The sequence below is a fragment of the Sceloporus undulatus genome, chromosome 2, assembly GCF_019175285.1.
Source record: "Sceloporus undulatus isolate JIND9_A2432 ecotype Alabama chromosome 2, SceUnd_v1.1, whole genome shotgun sequence".
NCBI classification, from domain to species: Eukaryota; Metazoa; Chordata; class Lepidosauria; order Squamata; family Phrynosomatidae; genus Sceloporus; species Sceloporus undulatus.
Genome location: NC_056523.1, coordinates 202,485,545 through 202,498,909, shown reverse-complemented (window position 1 = coordinate 202,498,909; position 13,365 = coordinate 202,485,545). Strand labels below are relative to the sequence as shown.

General features: G+C 42.6%; 1 protein-coding gene across 4 annotated transcripts in view; it reads left to right on the top strand.

Moving 5' to 3' along the window:
* The window catches only part of LINGO2 (leucine rich repeat and Ig domain containing 2), a 774,940-nt gene that overhangs the window by 710,780 nt on the left and 50,795 nt on the right, over nt 1-13,365 (top strand). Inside the window, exon 3 of one of the 4 annotated variants that reach the window (XR_006101993.1) lies at nt 10,570-10,635. The exons of the other annotated variants lie outside the window; for them this stretch is intronic. The gene's annotated coding sequence lies outside the window, so the exon portion shown is untranslated. Of the gene's footprint in view, nt 1-10,569; nt 10,636-13,365 lie in introns of those variants that run through there. 4 annotated transcript variants of the gene reach the window in all.

Genomic DNA, 13,365 nt, shown 5'->3' with positions numbered 1-13,365 from the left:
TTTTGGGGATAGCATTCAGCCCTTTAGACAGCTTCATTAATGTTTAGATTAAAACCTGGAATACATTCATTCTGCTACTGACATGGAAGCCACCATCCATCCTGGTACTTTATTACATTAGCTCTGTCTAGAAATAAGAGGTATCAGCTAAATGGTTTCTTCGTTCCCTGATGGGAAAAAAACAACAACCTTGGGGTAGTCATTGTGGACTTACTCAAAAACGTATTCCTGGTCTCAGTGTTATTTAATTTATACACACACACACCCACACACATATACACGCACGCATGCACACACACACACGGTAGTACATGCACTGGTAACCTCTCCTCTCGATTTCTGCAATGCACTCTGCATGGAGCTGCCCTTATGCCAAGTTTGGAACTTCAGCTGGTGCAAAATATGGCAGGTCACCAGTACATCCAGAGCCAACCATACAACACCAGTTTTAAAATCCCTTTGTTGGCTGCCAATTGGTTTCCAGGCACAGTATAAAGTGTTCGTTATAACCTTTAAAGCCCTACATGGCTTAGGTCCAGAGTACTTGCGGGAGTGCCTACTTCCATACAACCCACTTCGCACACTCAGGTCCTCTGGGAAGAATTTGCTGCAGTTTAGGAAGACCAATATGTCTGCGGTAACCCAGAGGGCCTTCTCATCTGTTGCCCCTAGATTATGGAATAACCTGCTAGAGGAGATCCGTCAAATTACCACTCTCAAAGCCTTTAAAAAGGCTCTTAAGATGGATCTCTTCTGGCAGGCCTTCCAGGATTAGCCTCCCCTTCCACTGGTATTGATAGTTCCAGTCCACCCCAAGAAAGATGTCTCGCCTCTAATATCTCCATTTTAACTAATTGTATTTTATATTGTCATTGCTTTTATTATATTAAGTTTTTAAGGTAGGGAAGGGGGCTTGGGGTGGGGGATTCTGTAGATTTAATTTTTAAGGTATATGTATTTTATCATTCTTTTTGTTCTTTTTGTCCCTTTGTAACCCGCCTTGATCCATTGGGAGAAGCAGGATATATAAATAAATATCATCATCATCATCATCTGGTTGGCATATCTCAGGATAATTTGTATAGAGTAAACTGTGGCAGGTTACACACCGCCATAAGGGATGTCCTCAGGATGTCCTAAATTTAAAAAGGGGCATCACTTCTTGACACCCCCAAGGCTAATACGTCCGGAGGATGTACAAGATGGCGGTGCCCCATCTACATGGGGGCCGCCAGATGGCGTCAAGAATGCACCGCCTCCAAATGAGGCGGCGTGGAAGTGACGCCATCGCTCCGTGCAAGGGCGCTTAATGCGCCCTTTCGTTGGAGCAGGAAGGAGCTCCAAAATGGAGCTCCTTCCTGGTCTTGCGTCGCTGGGCACAGCCTTTTGATGTCTGCGCCCAGCGACACAAGGGAGAAAGGCCCCTTTCTCCTCCCCGCCTCCGCGGGGTGTCCTTGGGGCTTAAAGCCCCAAGGACACTCCTTTCCAGGCCTCGGGGAAGGGGCCTTTTGCCGCTTCCCCACAGCCTGGAAAGCGGTGGATTGGGGCCTCAGCGGCTGCCGCTCTGGCCACTGAGGCCCCGATCCGGCGGGGAAAGGGGCGGGTACAGGCCGCCTCTTTTTGGCGGTCTGTAACCCGCCTCTGTGTGTGTGTTATGTGCTATCAAGTCATTTCCAGCTTATGGCAACCCTAAGACAAACCGACCATAGGGTTTTCTTGGCAAGATTTGTTCAAAGGTTTGCCATTGCCAACCTCAGAGGCTGAAAGAGTGTGACTTGCCCAAGGTCACCCAGTGGATTTCATGGCTGAGCGGGAATCAAACCCTGGTCTCCAGAGTCATTGTCCAGCGCTCAAAGCACTACACGCTGGCTCTCTGCAGAGCAAACTAGATCATAGATATCTGAAGTTTTCCCCATTCCTTAAAATCTTACAGCATTAGAGATGTAGGTGTTGAATCTGTACTTGTTGGTTTGAGGCAATTGTTGTGGCTGCTCTCATGTGTCAGTTGCCTTACACTTTTTATCATCCACACATCTTTTTTGTGTTTGACTCAGCCCTTAGAATCTCTCTTATCCTCTTATCCCCTGGTGGTAAATCCAACTTCTCTGTAGCTTGGTGATAGTGCTAAAAATGTCTGAAGTACTTTATTTCAACCTAGATTTCAAGAGAAGTGAAGTATAGCTGGTTAATAGGCTGGCTTCTTTGTGCATTAAAAAATACAAAATAAAAGTGTACAAAACTATAATTAAAATTTTTTTGACCCGCTGCGCTCTCAGCATCAACTGTAGAGGTACAAGTAATTGTGGCATGATTATATATTCTCATCGGCCTAAAGCATGAGAGTAATTGAGTGAAAAAAATCCACACATTATGAAAAATGATTACTGCCTTTGAGCCATAATAAACAATGATGTTCTCATAGTGATGGTGCTAAACAGTAGAACAAATGAGAGCAGCTACTTCAATGCATGCACTTGGGATCATCAGCAACCCATGTAACCCCCTAGTAACTGAATCATGGGATTTTCTACAGGGGGGTGATCAAGGCATAAAATTCACTATGTCTTCTGTGTTGCACAGACATTTGGCTGGGGTATTTTCAATGTGCCAGTGTTTGTAAGTATTAAATGGTTATTGAAAAACTGTTATTAGGCACTGTTATCAATCGCTGACTTGGCAATGGTTTTCAGGCTTTCTGCTTACAGGGAATCTCTTTCCATGTTGGCTTGTCTATAGAGGGAAACCTGTTGATCCCTTTGCATTTTAGAAGAGTAAGTGGAGGGTGGGTGGAGATTTTTAGTAGTTCACATAGGATGTTAGCACACCAGACTCTTGTCCCCACCAAATTGCTCTAGTTTAATAATGGAAGCATACCAGTTTGACATAATTTTTATCACACTTTTTTCCATGATGGCACTTTGACAATTCATGTCCATGTGATCTGTTTTCCACACTGTTAAATGCTAATTTCTAAGAGGAAGGGTAGGAATGAGTAATCATGGCTGCCAACTACCTTCCAAAGCTGGCTGCTGTGTGAATATGCATACAGCAAATGGCTTTGTGAATATGTTGGCCTCCACAATCACTGCTCTGCTCCCCTGAAGAATGGGGCTGCTGTGTGCACATTCACACAGCATCCCTGCACAATCACTGCTAAACCAGCTGCCTCACAAAGCCAGCTGCTGTGTGAATGTGCACACAGCAGCCACCTTCAGAAAGGTGTTCACCACCCACAATCACTGTGAGGTAAGAGGGAAAGAGCAGCAGAATCACACCTATTCAATCCACGTGACTGCCTGAGAAGCAGAACTACAGCAGGAGGGACCTATCATATGAGATTGAGAGTCTATTGATAGGTTTTGTCCATCAATGAAAGGGTGCACCACATGGAATGCAAGGCAGCAGCAGGACAGACACAGCATCATGTGATAACTACCATCCAAATACATTGTTATCCTGTTACAATTCCACTTTTATAGCCTCATGTGATAGTCCATAGTCGAGTCTATAGGACATCAGTGTGGTCCCTCATTAGGTGAAGAGATACACCTGTTTCATACAACAGAGCAAAAGGAACAGCTAGTCACATTGCCACTACCCTGACCAAGAAGGGTTCCACCATCACTGCTCTCCAGGGTAGGCCTTGCTCCAAATGCCTTGATCTGAGAGGTCCTCAGACCAAGACATTGTGGACAGGTTGCTGTGGAAGCTTGTCACAGGAGCTATCCAAGGATAAACCACCCACAGTGCCTGAGGGAGTTACCATTATTTTTTTGCCCCTTCTTTAGGGCCATCATTAGGGAGCAATGATGGCCACAAAAAGGACTCAGCATTGCTCTCCAAAAATGAGAGTGAATGACAGCCAAAATGGGGGGAGGGGAATATATATACATATTAATAATTTGGATGTCCAACTGAATTTTGTTAACTGAGGTATACCTGTAGTGCCGTGGTTCCACTTTAATGCATTTTGATAACTGAGGTATATCTGTAGTGTTATGGTTCCACTTTATTAGCCTTGATAATGCTCTATAGAATCCTGGGGTTCATAGTTTGGTGAGGCAGCTGAGGAACTCTCTGACATTAAATTCTAAATGCCCATCCTTGAACTGCAAATCCTAGAATTCCATAGGATCCCAGGTTTATTGTTATGTGCACACCTAGCCAGTTATATCAGAATGTACACGTTGGGAAGGGCAAGAACTATGTTGTGCACAGGAACCTTGGACCCTAGCCACAGAGAATCCTTCTGCCATTAAATGCCTTGTCCCACATTGAAAATTGATGTTTGTTTCTTCAAGCAAGGAAAAGGTTAAAGACCATCTGTGCCACCCAAATGTTAAAGCCACGGTTTCAAGGTGCTAAATGGAACAAATGCAGAGTCAAGACGTAGAATGAATTCTTCTTCTGTACCTTCCTAACTTTGGTTCACTTTCTAAAAAGACTATGAGAGTAACTATGGTGTCAGTGGAACAGTCCTTCTAATTAGTGCTTTTATGCTCCAGTGTCGATGTTTGCCTAATAGGTAGTTGAGCATGCTGTTGAATATTCTCTGCCAAGCAATCTAATCCTATGTTCTTGCAGCACAATTACAGAACACTTCACTTGTCTGTTAGCACCCTTACTACAGTCTGAAAAATGGAGCATCTAATGGATCAAGGGCAAGCATTAGCCAAAAATTAGTACTTGTGGCTGAGAACATTATAGCAATTATAATTGAAACACACATTAGTAGTAGAAGAGAGAGGTTTTCCCCATTTTTCCAAAATGGGCTAGTTATGTTCTATGCATTTCACTAGTATAAAACTTGGGATAATGAAGAGCTACATTTCAAAAATGAGCAAAAATAATACTTTCTATAGATAATTTATTTGTGTTTGGCTGTTAATGCTGACCTTGTGTTGCGGTATTGTGGATTGCTCTCCATTTAATGAATGCAATGGCTTCCGTTGGCACAGTCAAAACAAAATAATGGGTTACAAATTCCAGAAGAGTAAGATATTTGCAGTAGACTGGCAAGTTTCCAAACATGGATGCTAGAAAGAGGGGAAAGAATGGAATGAGAAGAGAATTTAGGGCCTCAAGTCTCCCTTTTGTTCCTCATTGTATCCCTTATTGTTGCATGCTACATGTTACATGTCCTAGAGCCTGCCCCCTTTGAGAGCCATACTTTGGTTAACCCAAAACAGCATGACCATTGCTTGGGGGGGGGGGGGTCCACAACACTCAGCAGTAGGCCCAATTCAATCTCATCATGTTGCAGGGAAATATCAGTAACCATGTGAAATTTGGTCCTTTGGTCCTGGAGAAAAATATTTTGTTGTAACTTACTAAAGAATGGGAAAACAAATGAGGGTTACAAATGGAAGATGTTGATGTCTGATCAGCATTGCCTTGGAAAATGGCAAGGCTTTAATAATGTTTCTCACTTGCCATCAGAGAGGAGGTGTGGAAGGTGAACTGGAGTTTTACCAGTACAATACAAGCTGGCATTGCATAGGTACCCAGACTTGAATTTTAACTAATATAAAAGGTTAAAGTATTATTTAAATATAATAATAATAATGAATTTTACCTGCTTACTAATTATGCATCACATAGTGCGTTAGCCACATTACTTTTTAAAAAACAAAATATTGAGTGTAAATAGTTTAGAAAGATCATTTCTGTATGATCTGTTTTCATTCTTGTTATTTGTTGTGTCGTAGAATGAGACCTTTTCCTGTATTTTCATGTGGGGGAGGAGAGAATATTGAGAACTGCAAAGAATGACAAAATGACCATGATGAAATATGGATGAACTGCTTACTCCATGTGTTTCTGTGATGGGACTAAGTTGTAGTAGTTGTTGTATGTGTCAGCATTGGAGGATCCAGTTCCCAATAACCAAGACAGCACTGTAGTGAAGCAGGAGGGAGAAACTATCTCCCTTTGTATGCTGCCACACTTTGTGTGTCATCCATGCCATTGTATCAGAGATTTATTCTGGATATCAAGACAGAAACTTCCCCGTGCCAGGTTCAGTGCCAGAACTGAAAAAGTTCCCCCTCGAACCTCACAAATACATTCCCATCCTACAGCCCCCTTTTCCAACCCTGATCCAAATCAAATGGCTCTTCATGTTTCCCCCCTTCCCCTCCTGTGTTAGCATTTCGTCTTCCTTCAGGAAGAAGATCATCCCTGTTTTGCAGCTCAGATCCATGGCAGGAAGATTGGAGTCATAAAACTACAACTCCTTTCCGCTGCTGGCCATCTCCCCTCCTGTTTGTTTCCCAGGCTTGGAGTTATCATAATTGATATCCCCTTCTCAATAGCCAACATACTATACAGTGTTAAATCACCATATCACCACTAATATCTTCATATCTTCATCCACTAATATCATTATATCATCATGCCAACATGACAAAACCATGCCTATGGATTCTGAAAGTATGACTACCATTTTGTTGTTATGTACTTTCAAGTCAATTCCAACTTACAGCAACCTTATCATAGAGATTTCTTGACAAAATTTATTCAGAGGAGGATTGTCATTGCTTTTCTCTTAGGTAGTGAAGACTCACCCAAGGTCACCCAATGGGTTTTCATGACTGAGTGGGGATTTGAACCTGGTCTCCTAGAGTCACAGTCCAACTCTCAAACCTCTACAACATGCTAACTAGTTGTATTGTTACTACTAGAACATTCCCTTGGATTTAGTGGTTCCTGCTGTGTTTTAAAGCTATTTAAGCCATTTCCATAACCTTGGGAAATCCAGCTCCTCTCAGAAGATATTCCTATTTTCATCAGATAGTTTAACCATAATTTGCAGAATGGCTTCACTCTGTTAGAACCCCACTCCAGGAGAAAGCTGAATGAAATGTGACTGAGCTTTAAAAACTGCCAGCTGTGTATTTAGAATAGGAGGATGTGAGGCAGGAGGGAGAAACTATCTCCCTTTGTATGCTGCCACAGTTGGTGTGTCATCCCTGCCATTGTATCAAGCAAGTGATGAAACAGGAGAAGCCAAGCATCAGCTGTGCTGTGCAAAGAAACAAGGAAAGCAAAAAGAGCTTTGTTGCATGGCAGGGAGACTGCCTCTGAGGGCTTTGTCAAAGTTTATCCCACAAAATATGAAAGCTGCCTTTACAACGTGTCGAGGAGGGGGGGTAGCTCCCCGTCCTTTTATTTGAGGCATTTGTGTGCAAAATGCATAGTGTGAAGACTGGTGTGATTCCAGTGCCAGATGAGACCTCAAACCCCCACAGGATGCTCAACACATCTGCTGATGTGAATGTGACTCACAGAGGCCTGTCTGATTTTGCAGGGTGTGCCAGGTGGCACTGGTTTGAAGATTTTCATTTCTGAAATGCATGTGGCCTGCCTCTCCTTCCAGTTCCCCCACCCCATATCCTTTTCACAATGCTCTCAGGAGTCAAATAGTTATAAATCCACCCACTCTAAATAAAATTTAAAAAACCCTCTGTAGACTTACTTGGGGTAAAAAAAAGAATTGAAGTTCAGAGATATTGCTGAGGCATTTGGGTGCAAAGGAGAATAAGGGCTTCTTTCTTTTTGACAACTGTGTGGGAGAACAAATCTCACCGCCAGTATAGCTTTTCTCACCCTCCATGAATCAGCTGTACCTGCCAAAATGCCGTACTCTGAAGAAGTATATCTCTGGTTGTGATGTCACCTTAACGTGCCATAGCATTGCAGGCAAGGGCTGGTGAAGTGAGTCTTATAGGAGCAGGAGCCAAGTTGTCTTTGGAAGATGTGATTGACCTAAGTGAATTTGGGCCAGGAGACATGGATGGCAGCCAACAGGAATACTACAAATCTGGTTCTTGTTCCCTGATTGAGACTTCAAAAACTGGAGGGGGCGGAAAGGGTCAAGCCTCTCAAACAGGGGTGATCCACTTCTTTTACGTCAAAGGCCATGTTGCCATGGGGGAGTAAACTATTTGTGGAGAGTAATAGCACATGCGTCAAAGTTTAATCATCCCAGCTTCCTGGGTTACTATGGGAGTTTTGGCCAAACCAGAAAAATAACTTTTTCTGAACTGTGTCATGAGTCAGGGGAGATTATTAGACTGGGCAAGGTGAAGGGAGTCTACCCCTTTTCCAACAATTCCCAGAAAAAAAGTTGGGATGTGTGTGGCCAAGAAACATCAAAGTATGTTCAGGATGGTAAGAGTTATTACTGAGGAAGAGCACATAAGCTAGGAGAAGCTGCCACAGTTTCCTTTTGCTCCAGCTCCCTTCACCCCATTGCTGATTACAATCAACTTTTGCACTTTTAAGTCAGTTTGCGGCAACTGAAATAAGCTGAAGTCAAAGAGTGAAGTGGGAGGATTAGAGACAAACTGGGACATTGTGAAAGCATCTGAATTATTGGGACAACAGAGGATTAATCAGGACTGTCCCTGTCAAGTTGGGACAGTTGGAATCTATGCTTTTCACATTCTTTGCCTTGCTTTTCTCTTTCTTCCTTTTCCTCTCCATGCAACGGCTGGTTGATTGTTCTTGCAGAACTGCAAATGGATCATTAGCAGAGATCAGGCCAAGGGCTACCACATGTGCCCCAGGGGTCAAAAATTCTTTGATCTTGAAGCTCATGATATACAGTGGTGGGCAATTTTTAAACACAAATTCAATCTTATACGCCACCTTTTAGTTTCCCCTGCCCCTCGTTATTCCTTTGGACTGATATTGTGGTTTTGATTATGATAGCTCTAAACACTGCCATTTTAAATGGTTTTAGCAAAAGATTGGGGTGTGTGTGTGTGTGTGTGTGTGTGTGTCTATTTTGCTTTGTTTGTACATTGGCCATGACATAACAACCTCTGCAAACAATGTTCTTAAGGTATATGGTTTCTATCAATTGCCATGTGAAGAAGGAATAACAAAGGTAATGGTTCATGAGTTATGAGCCACATCCTGAGGCAATTTTCACATCATAGAAAATTTCCTATGGAGCAAAGGAGTTGACAATTAAATTGGAATGGGCCTGCATGTAACAGGTTTCTTGAGAAAGTTGAATGACACTCTCCCCTCTGTGTGAAACCAGTTTGCATTAGTCTACCAAACTGTTACCTGTCATGAACAATGAAATCTCATGGGGAATTAGAAGCCTTACTAGGTAAGATGGGCTTAGTTGCTGTTGTAACAGAACCCTCCACCACCACCCCCAAGAAAAAGCCTATTTGAAAGTCAATAGTTGTCTGCCATTACTGATACAATTGCAGTGACTGCTATTCCTGCTTCTGGTCAGAGGAGCTGTGAAGTTAAAAAAAAAATAGACAAAGAAATTATGTTCAATAAAGAGACAAACTAAAGTTTCCTGGGATATAAATTATTACATCAAACAGTTGGAAAATAACTTCTCTACCATCCCTTCCCCCCCCCCCCCCAACAAAAACCTTACAGGTGAATGTACAAGGTAAATGACTCCTACTGGCTAGCATCTGCAATGTTGAAATTGCACTAACCTTGCTCTTTTTGGGGAGGAAAGGCTTTATTTAAATATTTTTTCTCACTAATAAAGAAACTAAGGCCCTGTGCAGACAAACCATTAAGGCCGGTCTGGGGGCAAAGTCGGGGCGTCGTGTCCGCACAGCATGTGACATGACGGTGCTCCTGTGGCACTGCATCCACATGATGCAGTGCCAAAGGAGCATCTTCAAGCCATAGTGCCACAGCTATTGCGCCCTTTCCAAGGTGCAAAAAGAATCCACTTTTGTGGCCCCTTTTTGCACCCTAGAAAGGCCAGATTGGAACTTTGGCATGTGGTTACCGTGGCTCCTATCCAGCAGACCTGAAGGCAGCTGCAGGCCACCCCTTAGGGGCAGTCTGCATAGCCCCTAAGTTCCCCTTAGTGATCAGATTTTTGTGGGAAAGGAGATTGGAAAATCTGGTATATGACAGCAAGAACATTATCTTTACTGTAACTGTCTCCTACCATTTTATGCTGTGGGTGTTGCTTCTCTTCCTTCTTTTTTTTAAAAAAAGTAGTGTTGTGCTTAATTTCTCTTCATTACAGTAACACAAACATAACACAAAATCCCATACATTTTTAGTGTAGCGTAAAAGTAAGTCAGCATAGTTAATGATGGATTTCCAGTTGCACGATCTATTTTGCAACGGGTTCCATGGGCTTGAGCTCATCCATTGTGCAGTGGTCTATTATCTTCCCACCCACCCACCCAGATCACAAGTAAGAGAGAAGACTGTGTGTGCACATTTTGATACTCATTTTCCATACTAGTGATGGCACTAACTCAAACTCTGAGAAAGCTTGTGCAACTATTTTAATGCTAGCATAGTGCCTCAAGGGTGTCCTGTCTAATTTCAGAGAGAGAAAATAAACAATATAGACATATCATTACCCCAGGTGTAGTAAAGTTTTAGTGATCCAGATGTTTAACACTACAGTTCCCATAATCTTTTATCACTGGCCATGTTGTGTTGGGTAGAGGGTAGTTGTGGAAAAGCACCTAAAGAGCCAAGGGTTTCCCAAGCTGGGTTCATCCTCTAACAGTGTAATCTTGTATATGTCTACTTAGAAGCATGTCTTATTGTTTTCAGTGGCATTTACATCTAGAGAACTAGAAGATTGCAGAAACAACTTGCTCCAAAGATCATCACACAATGGAGATTATCGCACTGGGTTCTGAGAACGTTCTGATCACGTGATGAGAACGGAACGCATTTGAGTATACCGCACGTATGTGTTCCAATCGGGTTCTCAGAACGCTTAAATGTGTTCCAAATGTGTTCCAGGAGAGAACGGATTTGAATGTGTTCTGAATGTGTTCCCAGAGAGCTGAAACGTGATGAAAACGTTCCAAGAGAAGTGTGTGCGGTATTCTTATCCGTTCCCAAATCCGTTCCGTCCTTCCTCCGTCTCCTGATTGGCTGAAAGAATGCCCTTCTCTTTTAGTCCTCCAAAGTCCTAGAGCGTACTAATTTTTTATTTGCTCTCCCATGTATGACGTGCCCCCGTCTTAGAGAAAAGGATTTTATCCTATTCTCTGCATACACACACACACGTGTGTGAGGTTTTTTTTTCTGTGCACGGGCAGAAAAAAGCAGAAATGGAGACATTAAATGACATAATGCATAGCAGTAAGTATCACAGGTTGCATGTTTGCAAACTGTTACCGAGTCGCAAAAGCAGAGGATACAAGTGTCTCCGGAATTGTCACAGAGTGACTTATGTCGCCAGCATATTGCAATGTGTCTAGACATATTTATCTCTGGAGTTGTGTAAGTGACCCATCTCTGTTGTGTGTTGGCACAATACACCATGATATCAGGGGGCTGGTGTTTAAAGGACATCTGGGGTCCGCGGATGCAGTGACCCCGAGGGCTGCACAAGGAAAAGGGGGGAAATTTTCTGAGCGGGGGGGAGACCTGAAGGTTTACGTGTTTTTTGTCTTTTTAAAACCTCTTTTGGGCTCAGAGGATTTCGGTCTGGGCTCCCTGCGTGCTTATGACAGATGGGGCTTTTTCCATCTCAGCTTTGGGGCTTCTCCTCCCCCTGCAGATGATTGACAGAGGAAAGGGAGGCATTTAGGGGCGAATTTAGACTGGGGATTGGTTGTTCGGGGTCACATGTACGGGGACAAGGAGACTATTGGATGGCCGGGTTTTGGGTACTGAAGCCATGGAGGCCATAATGGATGAGGGGTGCTGGAATGCTGGGAAATATATGCAAATTAGCTTTAAATTTTGGACAAAACGAGCTCATAACAGCAAAAGGAGCGGGTTGCTGGCACCAGGACAAACGGTATAGGATCGACCATAGAAAGAGATGTCATAGAGCAAGGAATGGCGATTCTCGCCATGACACGAAAGACAGTGGAAATGTGTGGGGTCTAGGGTGCTCTTGATGCCAAATTGCTCAGTCGTGGCTCCTGTGATGGGAGCTCGACATGCCGCTGTATGTTGTTATCCTTGTAGGTGACACACAGACAGGAAAGGAGTTCCTTTCAGCGGACAGTATTCTGGAGCACCAGTAAAGCCTCTCATGAGATGCTCTACTGGCTGTCAGAAGACCGCTGGTCATGACTCTGTTCTCATACTGTGTGACCTACAAGGATGACAGTATATTTCGGCCTGCACAAAAAGGGGCGGGGAACTTCCCCGCCTCACATTCTGGTGAAAGAAAAGAAATAGAAAAAAAACCCCTTCCCTCCCCAGTGTCCCCTGAAGGTCTCTGCCATTTTGAGAGAAAGGGAGGGGGCCATGTAGAAATGCATGCAAGGCGGAGTTTCCCACACTACAGTATAGACATCCATGGAGGGTGTGCTGGGGATTGGCAGCATGCTGGCTAATATGCAAAAAGATCTTGTTCTTTGAAAAGCATGAGCAGCCTAAAGAAGAGTGTTACCTAAGCCAAAATTACATCTGAGGAAGTGGGTTTATGTGTTAAGTTGACCATGGTTTTCATTGCTGGCTGGTACAATTATTTTGAAAGAACTGTTCTCCCTCCAGCATGTTAAAAAACGGATCATTTCTGGATTTCAGGAATTATGTTCTTTTTCATCAGTAATCTGTAATGTATTACAGATATTATTTCATAATCTGAATTTAACTAATTTTACTATTTGTTTAGAGTACTGCACAGTTTGCCACTCAAAACTTACCATTGCTGATGGATCATCAAGCAACCATGTATATCAACACTCTCTGCCTGGATATTATTATTATTATTTTTATAACTGTGAAGCTTTATTTGCCAAGTGCTTACAGTGTACACAGCAATGTATTTCCATTGTTTTTAATTGGGATAATTTTTTATTTTGTAGAACATTTCTACTTGCATGAATAGAATAACATGTATGGCCACTCACCATTCATTTTTGATTGTTTGCATGAAAACACTTCTTGGTCACAAAGTACATGTAAAGGCTGTGAAACAGAAGCAGTATGATGTGGGCTACCTTTACAGGGGCCTACTGGTAATATGTCATACCACCTTCTACCTTGAATGTTTGGAATGATAGCTTTTCAGAGCTAAGCGAATTAGCAATATGGAAAAATGTTGTTCTGTTAACTCTATCTTTATGAAACTATATACCTTTCATGCTCTTGGCAGTGTGTATTTCCTGTACTTTGTGGCATGATATTCAAGAAATTATCAATCTGCCAGTCTGAACAGGTATTTTTATATAGAAGTACAGGACACTACTGTTAAGCATGGCAACAGATGCGAGTTATTAAATATAAATAGCATTTATTACACTGCAACGTAATAAAACAAAACAATCTTCTCAAAACGTCATAACAAACAAAAGATTACCCAGAAATTGGGGAATAAAAATTGGTAAAAATAACTCTGGTTCCCTTGGAACAATATTCTTTTACCGTATCCAAATT